This window comes from Chrysemys picta, unplaced genomic scaffold, assembly GCF_011386835.1.
Source record: "Chrysemys picta bellii isolate R12L10 unplaced genomic scaffold, ASM1138683v2 scaf123, whole genome shotgun sequence".
Lineage (NCBI taxonomy): Eukaryota > Metazoa > Chordata > Testudines > Emydidae > Chrysemys > Chrysemys picta.
Window position 1 is genome coordinate 105788 of NW_027052830.1, and position 15591 is coordinate 121378.

A 15591-nucleotide genomic window follows, 5' to 3' on the forward strand; every position below is an offset into this window, starting at 1 on the left:
TTTCCTCCATCCCTCCTTCCTTTCTCTTCATCTCTTACTTCTTTTGTCCTTTCTCTTGTTCCCCTCACACCACCAGGAGTGGTGTGTGTGTGTGTGTGTGGTGCTGATGGTTCTCTTCTCCTCCCCTTGTGGGGAGTTGATCCAAAACTGTGGGGTTGAAATAGTGCTTGGACCCCACTGACAGTAGATGCTGCCATTGTGTGACTTAGCATTAGTGTCTGGGATGACTTGGGTCAAGATCTCAACCTCCCTGCAACCCACTTCACTGCTGTCAGAATCCCTCCTGCACACCCTGTTAGAGCCGCCTCCCAGCCCAACCTGTGTCGGGGTGGAGAAGAGGGTTCTGATGACTTGAGCTGTGGTTTGGAGGTGGAATATCTGTGAAGGGCACTGAGCAGGAGGTAGCAGGAGCTCACCCTACAAGGAGGGGGGTTGGCTCTGGAGGTTTCTAGAAAGGACAAGAAGACTCCATTTTGGGGTTCAGGAGGTGAATTCATCTCTCATTGATGGGCAGGTGCTGAGTGGAAATGCTGCTGGTTCCAGGTTCCCTTAATTCCCCCTGATTCCTCGGGGCGTTTGAGTCTCTGACAGGTTCTCGTTCCCTTGCAGCAGGAGGACGTCACGGCCAAAATGATGCACCAGCTCCGCATCATCCTGCACTTACGCCACGTGCCTGAGACACTGCAGGGGCTGCGCCTCTGAGGCCTTCAGGAACTCCCGCTCCCTGCTGCAGGTACTGCTCTGGCTCACAGTAAATGGCGAGCTAGTGGAAGGGAAAATGGAGCCCCCTGGCACTCACTAAAAGGGAAAGTGGTGGATTCTCTATCTCTTAATGTCATTTAATTTAGACTAGATACCTTTCTGGAATGTTTGTACCCAAAAAGTAACTATTGTACTATACAGGAAGCCCATGATATGCAGGGGCTTAGATTAGATGTTCTAAAGGTCTCTTCTGGCCATAAAGTGTAGTAATTTTGGAAACACGGAGTGTAGCATTGGGAGCAGCCTCTGATGTTTTATTGTCTAGCCGGCTTGCTTCCTAGAATGAAGACCCATTGAGTGGGGTGATTCACACAGAGTAGCTCAAACCTTCAAAGTGTCAGGCCAGCAGGAGGACATTAGCACTTCAGGGTTTGGTTGGGTGTGGCAGTGACATCACAAAGGCCTTTTGCAGGACGTCAGCTTATTGGTCAAATGTGTTAGGGAGGTGGTGACCTCAGAGAGAGATGCTGACATCAGAGAGAGATGCTGACATGAGGGCCAGGGAAACCTCAGAGACCCCTCTGGCTTTGCTTCAGCAAGTCTCCTCCTTGAGGTCTCTCTTTGAGGAAAGTAAGTGCCTCGGAGAGGTTTGTATCCTGTTCAGTCTGATCCACCTGGTGCCAGCTGAATTCTAAGCATGGAAAACACTAGTTCAAGGTGGCAGAATTTTATTCCCTCCCTGTGATTTTGTCCCGTAGAATCACTGGGGACATTAGTGTTTGTCCTTTTCATTTTACCTTTTCCTCCCTCCCTCCTTCCTTTCTCTTCATCTCTTACTTCTTTTGTCCTTTCTCCTGTTCCCCTCCCACCACCGGGAGTGGTTTGTGTGTCTGTGTGTGTTTGTGTGTTGCTGGGGGTGCTCTTCACCTCCCTTTGTGGGGAGTTCATCCAAACCTGTGTGGTTGAAATAGTGCTTGGACTCCACTGACACTAGATGCTGCCATCGTGTGGATTAGCATTGGTGTCTGGGATGACTTGGGGCAAGATCTCAACTTCCCCGGAACCCACTTCACTGCTGGCAGAATCCCTCCTGCCCCCCCTGCTAGAGCCGCCTCCCTGGCCAACCTGGGTGGGGGTGGAGAAGAGGGTTCTGATAACTTGAGCTGTGGTTTGGTGGTGGAACATCTGTCAAGGGCACTGAGGGGGAGGTAGCAGCAGCTCACCCTTCAAGGAGGGGATTTGGCACTGGAGGTTACTAGAAAGGACAAGAAGACTCCATTCTGGGGTTCAGGAGGTGAATTCATCCCTCAGCGGTGGGCAGGTGCTGAGTGGAAATACTGCTGGTTCCCGGTGCCCTTAATTCCCCCTGATTCCTCGGGGTGTTTGAATCTCTGACAGGTTCTCGTTCCCTTGCAGCAGGAGGACGTCACGGCCAAAGTGATGCACCCGCATCATCCGCCACTTGCGCCAAGTGCCTGAGACACTGCATGGGTATTTAAGAGGAGGTTGTTCCTCTGAGTCTTTCAGCAACTCCCGCTCCCTGCTGCAGGTACTGCTCTGTCTCACTGTAAATGGGGAACTAGTGGAAGGGGAAATGGAGCCCCCTGGCACTCACTAAAAGGGAAAGTGGTGGATTCTCCATCTCTTGATGTCACTGAATGAAGACTAGATGCCTTTCTGGAATGTGTGTGCCCAAAAAGTAACTATTGTACTATACAGGAGGCCTATGATATGCAGGGGCTTAGATGAGATGCTCTAAAGGTCTCTTGTGGCCATAAAGTCTACAAATTTTGGAAACACTGAGTGTAGTATTGGGAGCAGCCTGTGATGTTTTACTGTCTAGCCGGCTTGCTTCCTAGAATGAAGACGCATTGAGTGGGGTGATCCACAGAGAGTACCTGTGTCAAGGCTGTATCCCCACTTTGAAGTTTAGGGTACAAATGTAGGGGCCTGCATGAAAACTTCTAAGCTTAACCACCATCCCAAGGCTAATTTCCTCCCCTGGGTAGCCTTGAGAAACCTTTCACCAATTCCCTGGTGAATACAGATCCAACCCCCTTGGATCTTAAAACAAGGAGAAATTAACCATCCCCCCTCCTTCCTCCCACCAACTCCTGGTGAATCAAGATCCAAACTCCTTGGATCTTAAAACAAGGAAAAATCAATCAGGTTCTTATAAATAAGGCTTTTAATTAAAGAAAAAGGTAAAAATCATCTCTGTAAAATCAGTATGGAAATTAACCTTACAGGGTAATCAAACTTAAAGAGCTCAGAGGACTCCCCTCTAGTCTTAGGTTCAAAGTACAGCAAACAAAGATAAACACTCTAGTAAAAGGTACATTTACAAGTTGAGAAAACAAAGGAAAACTAACACGCCTTGTTTGAAATAGGAGAGACTTGTTTAGAAAGATGTGGAGAACCTGGATTGATGTCTGGTCCCTCTCAGTCCCGAGGGCGAACACCCACACAAACAAAGAACACAAACAAAAGCCTTCCCCTCCCCAAGATTTGAAAGTATCTTGTCCCCTTATTGGTCCTTTAGGTCAGATGCCAGCCAGGTTACCTGAGCTTCTTAACCCTTTAGAGGGAAAAGGATTTTGGAGTCTCTGGCCAGGAGGATTTTATAGTACTGTACACAGGACAGCTGTTACCCTTCCCTTTATAGTTATGACAATCTAAAAGCTTCAAAGTGTCAGGCCAGCAGCAGGACATTAGCACTTAAGGGTTTGGTTGGGTGTGGCAGTGACATCACAAAGGCCTTTTGCAGGATGTCAGCTTATTGGTCAAATGTGTTAGGGAGGTGGTGACCTCAGAGAGAGATGCTGACATCAGCCTGGCAGGACAGGAGCACAGGGCCAGGGAAACCTCAGAGACCCTGTGGCTTTGCTTCAGCAAGTCTCCTTCTCGGGGTCTTTCTTTGAGGACTTAGAGAGTATTAGGGTTCACGTACGTGAGTGCGTGCAGGAGCCTCTTTCGAGTTTTCTCCTTTCCTTTTACTGATTTTACTAGAAAACAGACGTCCCTGTTTAGAAGGTAAGAGCCTCCAAGAGGTTTTGGCAGCTGCTCAGTCTGATCCACGTGGTGCCCGTTGAATTCTAGGCATGGAAAACACTAGTTCAAGGTGACAGAATTTTGTAGTCCACACGGGATTTTGTCCCGTGGAATCACTGGGGACATTAGGGTTTGTCCTTTTCGTTTTACCTTTTCCACCATCCCTCCTTCCTTTCTCTTCATCTCTTACTTCTTTTGTCCTTTCTCCTGTTCCCCTCCCACCACCAGGAGTGGTGTGTGTGTGTGTGTGTGTGTGTGTGTGTGTGTGTTGCTGGGGGTGATCTTCACCTCCTCTTGTGGGAAGTTCATCCAAAACTGTGGGGTTGAAATAGTGCTTGGACTCCACAGACACTAGATGCTGCCATCCTGTGGCTTAGCGTTAGTGTCTCGGATGACTTGGGCAAGATCTCAACCTCCCCGCAACCCACTTCACTGCTGCCAGAATCCCTCCTGCCCCCACTGCTAGACCCGCCTCCCAGCCCAACCTTGGTGGGGGTCTAGAAGAGGTTTCTGATGACTTAAGCTGTGGTTTGGAGGTGGAACAGCTGTCAAGGGCACTGAGGGGGAGATAGCAGGAGCTCACCCTAGAAGGAGGGGGATTGGCACTGGAGGTTACTAGAAAGGACAAGAAGACTCCATTCTGGGTTTCAGGAGGTGAATTTATCCCTCAGTGTTGGGCAGGTGCTGAGTGGAAATACTGCTGGTTCCAGGTGCCCTTAATTCCCCCTGATTCCTCGGGGCGTTTGAGTCTCTGACAGGTACTCATTCCCTTGCAGCAGGAGGGCGTCACGGCTAAAAGTGATGCACCAGCTCCGCATCATCCGGCACTTGCGCCAGATTCCTGAGACACTGCAGGGGCTGTGCCTCTGAGGCCATCAGCAACTCCCGCTCCCTGCTGCAGGTACTGCTCTGGCTCACTGTAAATGGGGAGCTAGTGGAAGGGGAAATGGAGCCCCCTGGCCCTCACTAAAAGGGAAAGTGGTGGATTCTCCATCTCTTGATGTCATTGAAGGAAGATTAGATGCCTTTCTGCAATGTGTGTGCCCAAAAAGTAACTATTGTTCTATACAGCAAGCCTATGGTTTTCAAGGGGTTAGATGAGATGCTCTAAAGGTCTCTTCTGGCCATAAAGTCCCCTAATTTTGGAAACACTGAGTGTAGCATTGGGAGCAGCCTCTGATGTTTTACCGTCTAGCCGGCTTGCTTCCTAGAATGAACAGGCATTGAGTGGGGTGATCCACAGAGAGTAGCTGAAACCTTCAAAGTGTCAGGCCAGCAGCAGGACATTAGCACTTCCGGGGAAGGGTGGGTGTGGCAGTGATATCACAAAGGCCTTTTGCAGGACGTCAGCCTATTGGTCAAAGGTGTTATGGAGGTGGTGACCTCCGAGAGAGATGCTGACATCAGCCTGGCAGGACAGGAGCACAGGGCCAGGGAAACCTCAGAGACCCCTGTGGCTTTGCTTCAGCAAGTCTCCTTCTCGAGGTCTCTCTTTGAGGACTGAGAGAGTGTTAGGGTTGACGTATGTGAGTGTGAGCAGGAGCCTCTTTCGAGTTTTCTCCTTTCCTTTGACGGATTTTACTAGAAAACAGACGTCCCTATTTAGAAGGTAAGAGCCTCCAAGAGGTTTTGGAACCTGCTCAGTCTGATCCATCTGGTGCCAGCTGAATTCTAGGCATGGAAAACAGTAGTTTAAGATGGCAGAATTTTATTCCCTCCCTGGGATTTTGTCCCGTAGAATCACTGGGGACATTAGGGTTTGTCCTTTTCGTTTTACCTTTTCCTCCATCCCTCCTTCCTTTCTCTTCATCTCTTACTTCTTTTGTCCTTTCTCCTGTTCCCCTTTCACCACCAGGAGTGGTGTGTGTGTGTGTGTGTGTGTTTGGGGGTGTGTTGCTGGGGGTGCTCTTCACCTCCCCTTGTGGGGAGTTCATCCAAAACTGTATGGTTGAAATAGTGCTTGGACTCCACTGACACTAGATGCTGCCATCCTGTGGCTTAGCATTAGTGTCTGGGATGACTTGGGGCAAGATCTCAACCTCCCCTCAACCCACTTCACTTCTGGCAGAATCCCTCCTGCCCCCCCTGCTAGAGCCGCCTCGATGCCCAACCTGGTTGGGGGTGCAGAAGAGGGTTCTGATAACTTGAGGTTTGGTTTGGAGGTGGAACAGCTGTGAAGAACACTGAGGGGGAGGTAGCAGGAGCTAATCCTACAAGGAGGGGGGTTGGCACTGGAGTATACTAGAAAGGACAAGAAGACTCCATTCTGGGGTTCAGGAGGTGAATTCATCCCTCAGCGGTGGGCAGGTGGTGGGTGGAAATACTGCTGGTTCCAGGTGCCCTTAATTCCCCCTGATTCCTCGGGGCCTTTGAGTCTCTGACAGGTTCTCGTTCCCTTGCAGCAGGAGGACGTCACGGCCAAAGTGATGCACCAGCTCCGTATCATCCGGCACTTGCGCCAGGTGCCTGAGACACTGCAGGGGCTGTTCCTCTGAGGCCTTCAGCAACTCCTGCTCCCTGCTGCAGGTACTGCTCTGGCTCACTGTAAATGGGGAGCTAGTGGAAGGGGAAATGGAGCCCCCTGGCCCTCACTAAAAGGGAAAGTGGTGGATTCTCCATCTCTTGATGTCATTGAATGAAGACTAGATGCCTTTCTGGAATGTGTGTGCCCAAAGAGTAACTATTGTACTATACAGTAAGCCTATGATATGCAGCGGGTTAGATTAGATGCTCTAAAGGTCTCTTCTGACCATAAAGTCTACTAATTTTGGAAACACTGAGTGTAGCATTGGGAGCAGCCTCTGATGTTTTACTGTCTAGCCCGCTTGCTTCCTAGAATGAGGATGCATTGAGTGGGGTGATCCACAGAGAGTTGCTCAAACCTTCAAAGTGTCAGGCCAGTAGCAGGACATTAGCACTTTAGGGTTTGGTTGGGTGTGGCAGTGATATCACAAAGGCCTTATCCTGGACCTCAGCCTATGGGTCAAAGGTGTTAGGGAGGTGGTTACCTGAGAGAGAGATGCTGACATCAGCCAGGCAGGACAGGAGCGCAGGGCCAGGGAAACCTCAGAGACCCCTTTGGCTTTGCTTTAGCAAGTCTCCTTCTCGAGGTCTCCCTTTTTAGGACTCAGAGAGTATTAGGGTTCAAGTATGTGAGTGCGAGGAGGAACCTCTTTCGAGTTTCTCCTTTTATTGATTTTACTAGAAAACAGACGTGCCTGTTGAGAAGGTAAGAACCTTGGAGAGGTTTTTAACCTGCTCAGTCTGCAGTCTGATCCATCTGGTGCCAGCTGAATTCTAGGCATGGAAAACACTAGTTCAAGGTGGCAGAATTTTATAGCCCACCTGGGATTTTGTGCCGTAGAATCACTGGGGACATTAGGGTTTGTCCTTTTCATTTTACCTTTTCCTCCATCCCTCCTTGCTTTCTCTTGTTCCCCTCCCACCACCAGGAGTGGTGTGTGTGTGTGTGTGTGTGTGTGTGTGTGTGTTGCTGGGGGTGCTCTTCACCTCCCCTTGTGGGAAGTTGACACTGCAAGGGCTGTGGCTCTGTGGACATCAGCAACTCCCACTCCCTGCTGTAGGTACTGCTTTGGCTCACTGTAAATGGGGTGCTATTGGAAGGGGAAATGGAACCCCCTGGCACTCACTAAAAGGGAAAGTGGTGGATTCTCCATCTCTTGATGTCATTGAATGAAGACTAGATGCCTTTCTGGAATGTGTGTGCCCAAAGAGTAACTATTGTACTATACAGGAAGCCTATGATATGCAGGGGCTTAGATTAGATGCTCTAAAGGTCTCTTGTGGCCATAAAGTCTACTAATTTTGGAAACACTGAGTGTAGCATTGGGAGCAGCCTCTGATGTTTTACTGTCTAGCCCACTTGCTTCCTAGAATGAAGACGCATTGAGTGGGGTGATCCACAGAGAGTAGCTCAAACCTTCATAGTGTCAGGCCAGCAGCAGGACATTAGCACTTAAGGGTTTGATTGGTGGCAGTGATATCACAAAGGTCTTTTGCAGGACCTCAGCATATTGGTCAAAGGTGTTAGGGAGGTGGTAACCTCAGAGAGAGATGCTGCCATCAGCGAGGCAGGACAGGGGCGCATGGCCAGGGAAACCTCAGAGACCCCTGTGGCTTTGTTTCAGCAAGTCTCCTTCTCGAGGTTTCTCTTGAGGACTGAGAGAGTATTAGGATTCACGTATTTGAGTGAGAGCAGGAGCCTCTTTCGAGTTGTCTCCTTTCCTTTTACTGATTTTACTAGAAAACAGACATCCCTGTTTAGAAAGTAAGAGCCTCCAAGAGGTTTTGGAACCTGCTCAGTCTGATCCATCTGGTGCCAGCTGAGTTCTAGGCATGGAAAACACTAGTTCAAGATGGCAGAATTTTAATCCCTCCCTGTAATTTTGTCTGGTAGAATCACTGGGGACATTAGGGTTTGTCCTTTTTGTTTTACCTTTTCCTCCATCCCTCCTTCCTTTCTCTTTATCTCTTACTTCTTTTGTCCTTTCTCTTGTTCCCCTCCCACCACCAGGAGTGGTATATGTGTGTGTGTGTGTGTGTGTGTGTGTGTTGCTGGGGGTGCTCTTCACCTCCCCTTGTTGGGAGTTGATCCAAAACTGTATGGTTGAAATAGTGCTTGGACTCCACTGACACTAGATGCTGCCATCGTGTGGTTTAGCATTAGTGTCTGGGATGACTTGGGGCAAGATCTCAACCTCCCCGCAACCCACTTCACTGCTGCCAGAATCCCACGTGCCCCCCCTGCTAGAGCCGCCTCCCTGCCCAACCTGGGTGGGGGTGGAGAAGAGGGTTCTGATAACTTGAGCTGTGGTTTGGAGGTGGAACAGCTGTCAAGGGCACTGAGGGGGAGGTAGCAGGAGCTCACCCTACAAGGACGGGGGTTGGCACTGGAGATTCCTAGAAAGGAGAAGACGACTCCATTCTGGGGTTCAGGAGGTGAATTCATCCCTCAGTGGTGGGCAGGTGCTGGGTGTAAATACTGCTGGTTCCAGGTGTCCTTAATTGCCCCTGATTCCTCGGGGCATTTGAGTCTCTGACAGGTTCTCGTTCCCTTGCAGGAGGAGGACGTCACGGCCAAAGTGATGCACCAGCTCCGCATCATCCGGCACTTACGCCATGTGCCTGAGACACTGCAGGGGCTGTTCCTCTGAGGCCTTAGCAACTCCCTCTCCCTGCTGCAGGTACTGCTCTGGCTCACTGTAAATGGGGAGCTAGTGGAAGGGGAAATGGAGCCCCCTGGCACTCACTAAAAGGGAAAGTGGTGGATTCTCCAACTCTTGATGTCATTGATTGAAGACTAGATGCCTTTCTGGAATGTGTGTGCCCAAAAAGTAACTATTGTACTATACTGGAAGCCTATGATATGGAGGGGGTTAGATGAGATGCTGTAAAGGTCTCTTCTGGCCAGAAAGTCTCCTACCTTTGGAAACACTGAGTGTAGTATTGGGAGCAGCCTCTGATGTTTTACTGTCTAGCTAGCTTGCTTCCTAGAATGAAGACGCATTGAGTGGGGTGATCCACAGAGAGTACCTGTGTCAAGGCTGTATCCCCACTTTGAAGTTTAGGGTACAAATGTAGGGGCCTGCATGAAAACGTCTAAGCTTAACCACCATCCCAAGGCTAATTTCCTCCCCTGGGTAGCCTTGAGAAACCTCTCACCAATTCCCTGGTGAATACAAACCCAAACCCCTTGGATCTTAAAACAAGGAGAAATAAACCATCCCCCCTCCTTCCTCCCACCAACTTCTGGTGAATACAGATCCAACCCCCTTGGATCTAAAAGAAGGAGAAATTAACCATTCCCCTCCTTCCTCCCACCAACTCTTGGTGAATCAAGATCCAAACTCCTTGGATCTTAAAACGAGGAAAAATCAATCAGGTTCTTAAAAATAAGGCTTTTAATTAAAGAAAAAGGTAAAAATCACCTCTGTAAAATCAGTATGGAAATTAACCTTACAGGGTAATCAAACTTAAAGAGCTCAGAGGACTCCCCTCTAGTCTTAGGTTCAAAGTACAGCAAACAAAGATAAACACTCTAGTAAAAGGTACATTTACAAGTTGAGAAAACAAAGGAAAACTAACACGCCTTGTTTGAAATAGGAGAGACTTGTTTAGAAAGATGTGGAGAACCTGGATTGATGTCTGGTCCCTCTCAGTCCCGAGGGCGAACACCCACACAAACAAAGAACACAAACAAAAGCCTTCCCCTCCCCAAGATTTGAAAATATCTTGTCCCCTTATTGGTCCTTTAGGTCAGATGCCAGCCAGGTTACCTGAGCTTCTTAACCTTTAGAGGGAAAAGGATTTTGGAGTCTCTGGCCAGGAGGATTTTATAGTACTGTACACAGGACAGCTGTTATCCTTCCCTTTATAGTTATGACAACCTCAAAGCTTCAAAGTGTCAGGCCAGCAGCAGGACATTAGCACTTCAGGGTTTGGTTGGGTGTGTCAGTGACATCACAAAGGCCTTTTGCAGGATGTCAGCTTATTGGTCAAATGTGTTAGGGAGGTGGTGACCTCAGAGAGAGATGCTGACATCAGCCTGGCAGGACAGGAGCACAGGGCCAGGGAAACCTCAGAGACCCTGTGGCATTGCTTCAGCAAGTCTCCTTCTCGGGGTCTTTCTTTGAGGACTGAGAGAGTATTAGGGTTCACGTACGTGAGTGCGTGCAGGAGCCTCTTTCGAGTTTTCTCCTTTCCTTTTACTGATTTTACTAGAAAACAGACGTCCCTGTTTAGAAGGTAAGAGCCTCCAAGAGGTTTTGGCAGCTGCTCAGTCTGATCCACGTGGTGCCAGCTGAATTCTAGGCATGGAAAACAGTAGTTTAAGATGGCAGGATTTTATTCCATCCCTTGGATTTTGTGCCGTAGAATCACTGGGGACATTAGGGTTTGTCCTTTTTGTTTTACCTTTTCCTCCATCCCTCCTTCCTTTCTCTTCATCTCTTACTTCTTTTGTCCTTTCTCCTGTTCCTCGAAAACTGTGGGGTTGAAATAGTGTTTGGACTCCACTAACACTAGATGCTGCCATCCTGTGGCTTAGCATTAGTGTCTGGGATGAGATGGGTCAAGATCTCAACTTCCCCGCAACCCACTTCACTGCTGCCAGAATCCCTCCTGCCCCCCCTGCTAGAGCCGCCTCCCTGGCCAACCTGGGTGGGGGTGGAGAACAGTGTTTTTTTCATACATTCATAGATAATCGGACTGGAAGGGACCTCGAGAGGTCATCGAGTCCAGTCCCCTGCCCGCATGGCAGGACCAAATACCATCTAGACCATCCCTGATAGACATTTATCTAACCTACTCTTAAATATCTCAAGAGATGGAGATTCCACAACCTCCCTCGGCAATTTATTCCAGTGTTTAACCACCCTGACAGTTAGGAACTTTTTCCTAATGTCCAACCTAGACCTCCCTTGCTGCACTTGAAACCCATTGCTTCTGGTTCTATCCTTAGAGGCTAAGGTGAACAAGTTTTCTCCCTCCTCCTTATGACACCCTTTTAAATACCTGAAAACTACTATCATGTCTCCTCTCAGTCTTCTCTTTTCCAAACTAAACAAAGCCAATGCTTTCAGCCTTCCTTCATAGGTCATGTTCTCAAGACCTTTAATCATTCTTGTTGCTCTTCTCTGGACCCTTTCCAATTTCTCCACATCTTTTTTAAAATGCGGTGCCCAGAACTGGACACAATACTCCAGCTGAGGCCTAACCAGAGCAGAGTAGAGCGGAAGAATGACTTCTCGTGTCTTGCTCACAACACACCTGTTAATACATCCCAGAATCAGGTTTGCTTTTTTTGCAACAGCATCACACTGTTGACTCATATTTAGCTTGTGGTCCACTATAACCCCTAGATCCCTTTCTGCCGTACTCCTTCCTAGACAGTCTCTTCCCATTCTGTATGTGTGAAACTGATTGTTCCTTCCTAAGTGGAGCACTTTGCATTTGTCTTTGTTAAACTTCATCCTCTTTAACTCAGACCATTTCTCCAATTTGTCCAGATCATTTTGAATGATGACCCTGTCCTCCAAAGCAGTTGCAATCCCTCCCAGTTTGGTATCATCCGCAAACTTAATAAGCGTACTTTCTATGCCAATATCTAAGTCGTTGATGAAGATATTGAACAGCGCCGGTCCCAAAACAGACCCCTGCGATACCCCACTCGTTATGGCTTTCCAGCAGGATTGGGAACTATTAATAACAACTCTCTGAGTACGGTTATCCAGCCAGTTAGGCACCCACCTTATAGTAGCCCCATCTAAATTGTATTTGCCTAGTTTATCAATAAGAATATCATGCGAGACCGTATCAAATGCCTTACTAAAGTCTAGGTATACCACATCCACAGCCTCACCCTTCTCCACAAGGCTCGTTATCCTATCAAAGAAAGCTATCAGATTGGTTTGACATGATTTGTTCTTCACAAATCCATGCTGGCTGTTCCCTATCACCTTACCACCTTCCAAGTGTTTGCAGATGATTTCCTTAATTACTTGCTCCATTATCTTCCCTGGCACAGAAGTTAAACTCACTGGGGTCTGTAGTTTCCTGGGTTGTTTTTATTTCCCTTTTTATAGATGGGCACTATATTTGCCCTTTTCCAGTCTTCTGGAATCTCTCCCGTCTCCCATGATTTTCCAAAGATAATAGCTAGAGGCTCAGATACCTCCTCTATTAGCTCCTTGAGTATTCTAGGATGCATTTCATCAGGCCCGGGTGACTTGCAGGCATCTAACTTTTCTAAGTGATTTTTAACTTGTTCTTTTTTTATTTTATCTGCTAAACCTACCCCCTTCCCATTAGCATTCACTATGTTAGGCATTCCTTCAGACTTCTCGGTGAAGACCGAAACAAAGAAGTCATTAAGCATCTCCGCCATTTCCAAGTTTCCTGTTACTGTTTCTCCCTCTTCACTAAGCAGTGGGCCTACCCTGTCTTTGGTCTTCCTCTTGCTTCTAATGTATTGATAAAAAGTCTTCTTGTTTCCCTTTATTCCCGTAGCTAGTTTGAGCTCATTTTGTGCCTTTGCCTTTCTAATCTTGCCCCTGCATTCCTGTGTTGTTTGCCTATATTCATCCTTTGTAATCTGTCCCAGTTTCCATTTTTGATATGACTCCTTTTTATTTTTTAGATCATGCAAGATCTCATGGTTAAGCCAAGGTGGTCTTTTGCCACATTTTCTATCTTTCCTAACCAGCGGAATAGCTTGCTTTTGGGCCCTTAATAGTGTCCCTTTGAAAAACTGCCAACTCTCCTCAGTTGTTTTTCCCCTCAGTCTTGATTCCCATGGGACCTTACCTATCAGCTCTCTGAGCTTACCAAAATCTGCCTTCCTGAAATCCATTGTCTCTATTTTGCTGTTCTCCCTTCTACCCTTCCTTAGAATTGCAAACTCTATGATTTCATGATCACTTTCACCCAGGCTGCCTTCTACTTTCAAATTCTCATCGAGTTCCTCCCTAATTGTTAAAATCAAGTCTAGAACAGCTTCCCCCCAGTAGCTTTTTCAACCTTCTGAAATAAAAAGTTGTCTCCAATGCAGTCCAGGAATTTGTTGGATAGACTGTGCCCCGCTGTGTTATTTTCCCAACATATAGCCGGATAGTTGAAGTCCCCCATCACCACCAAATCTTGGGCTTTGGATGATTTTGTTAGTTGCTTAAAAAAAGCCTCATCCACCTCTTCCACCTGGTTAGGTGGCCTGTAGTAGACTCCTAGCATGACATCTCCCTTGTTTTTTACCCCTTTTAGCCTAACCCAGAGACTCTCAACACTTCCGTCTCCTATGTCCATCTCTACCTCAGTCCAAGTGTGTACATGTTTAATATACAAGGCAACACCTCCTCCCTTTTTCCCCTGTCTATCCTTCCTGAGCAAGCTGTACCCATCCACACCAACATTCCAATCAAGTGTATTATCCCACCAAGTTTCAGTGATGCCAACAATGTCATAGTTGTATTTATTTATTAGCACTTCCAGTTCTTCCTGCTTATTCCCCATACTTCTCGCATTTGTATATAGACATCTAAGATACTGGTTTGATCTTTCCTCCCAGTTTTGTCCTGACCCTCCTTTCCCTCTGACAATATAGCCCACACTCCCTCTCGTTTTTGACCCATCTCCCCGGTCTCCATGTTCCCCACTTACCTGTGGGCTTTGCTCACCTGTCCCCGTCGAACCTAGTTTAAAGCCCTCCTCACTAGGTTAGCCAGTCTGTGTCCAAAGGTACTAATAACTTGAGCTGTGGTTTGGAGGTGGAACAGCTGTCAAGGGCACTGAGGGGGAGATAGCAGGAGCTCATCCTTCAAGGAGGGGGGTTGGCACTGGAGGTTACTAGAAAGGACAAGAAGACTCCATTCTGGTGTTCAGGAGGTGAATTTATCCCTCAGTGGTGGGCAGGTGAATGGTGGAAGTAGTGCTGGTTCCAGGTGCCCTCAATTCCCGCTGATTCCTCGGGGCGTTTGAGTGGTGTGTGTGTGTGTATGTGTGTTTGTGTGTGTGTTGCTGGGGGTGCTCTTCACCTCCCCTTGTGGGGAGTTCATCCAAAACTGTATGGTTGAAATAGTGCTTGGACTCCACTGACACTAGATGCTGCCATCCTGTGGCTTAGCATTAGTGTCTGGGATGACTTGGGGCAAGATCTCAACCTCCCCTCAACCCACTTCACTTCTGGCAGAATCCCTCCTGCCCCCCCGCTAGAGCCGCCTCGATGCCCAACGTGGTTGGGGGTGCAGAAGAGGGTTCTGATAACTTGAGGTTTGGTTTGGAGGTGGAACAGCTGTGAAGAACACTGACGGGGAGGTAGCAGGAGCTAATCCTAAAAGGAGGGGGGTTGGCACTGGAGGATACTAGAAAGGACAAGAAGACTCCATTCTGGGGTTCAGGAGGTGAATTCATCCCTCAGCGGTGGGCAGGTGGTGGGTGGAAATACTGCTGGTTCCAGGTGCCCTTAATTCCCCCTGATTCCTCGGGACCTTTGAGTCTCTGACAGGTTCTCGTTCCCTTGCAGCAGGAGGACGTCACGGCCAAAGTGATGCACCAGCTCCGCATCATCCGGCACTTGCGCCAGATGCCTGAGACACTGCAGGGGCTGTTCCTCTGAGGCCTTCAGCAACTCCCGCTCCCTGCTGCAGGTACTGCTCTGGCTCACTGTAAATGGGGAGCTAGTGGAAGGGGAAATGGAGCCCCCTGGCCCTCACTAAAAGGGAAAGTGGTGGATTCTCCATCTCTTGATGTCATTGAATGAAGACTAGATGCCTTTCTGGAATGTGTGTGCCCAAAAAGTAACTATTGTACTATACAGCAACCCTATGATATGCAGGGGGTTAGATGAGATTCTCTAAAGGTCTCTTCTGGCCATAAAGTGTAGTAATTTTGGAAACACTGAGTGTAGCATTGGGAGCAGCCTCTGATGTTTTACCGTCTAGCCGGCTTGCTTCCTAGAATGAACAGGCATTGAGTGGGGTGATCCACAGAGAGTAGCTCAAACCTTCTAAGTGTCAGGCTAGCAGCAGGACATTAGCACTTCCGGGGAAGGGTGGGTGTGGCAGTGACATCACAAAAGCCTTTTGCACGCGCTCAGCCTATTGGTCAAAGGTGTTAGGGAGGTGGTTACCTCAGAGAGAGATGTTGACATCAGCCAGGCAGGACAGGGGCGCAGGGCCAGGGAAACCTCAGAGACCCTTGTGGCTTTGCTTCAGCAAGTCTCCTTCTCGAGGTCTCTCTTTGAGGACTGAGAGAGTATTAGGGTTCACGTATGTGAGTGCGAGCAGGAGCCTCTTTCGAGTTTTCTCCTTTCCTTTTACTGATTTT

At 48.3% G+C, this 15591-nt stretch overlaps 1 long non-coding RNA gene across 1 annotated transcript; it reads left to right on the forward strand.

Moving 5' to 3' along the window:
* The first annotated feature begins 609 nt into the window (after positions 1 to 609).
* Positions 610 to 14906, forward strand: LOC135978111 (uncharacterized). The gene is made up of 3 exons (XR_010595526.1): positions 610 to 733; positions 2119 to 2251; positions 14789 to 14906. It is a non-coding gene; the product is annotated as an uncharacterized LOC135978111 (long non-coding RNA).
* Positions 14907 to 15591: the final 685 nt, after the last annotated feature.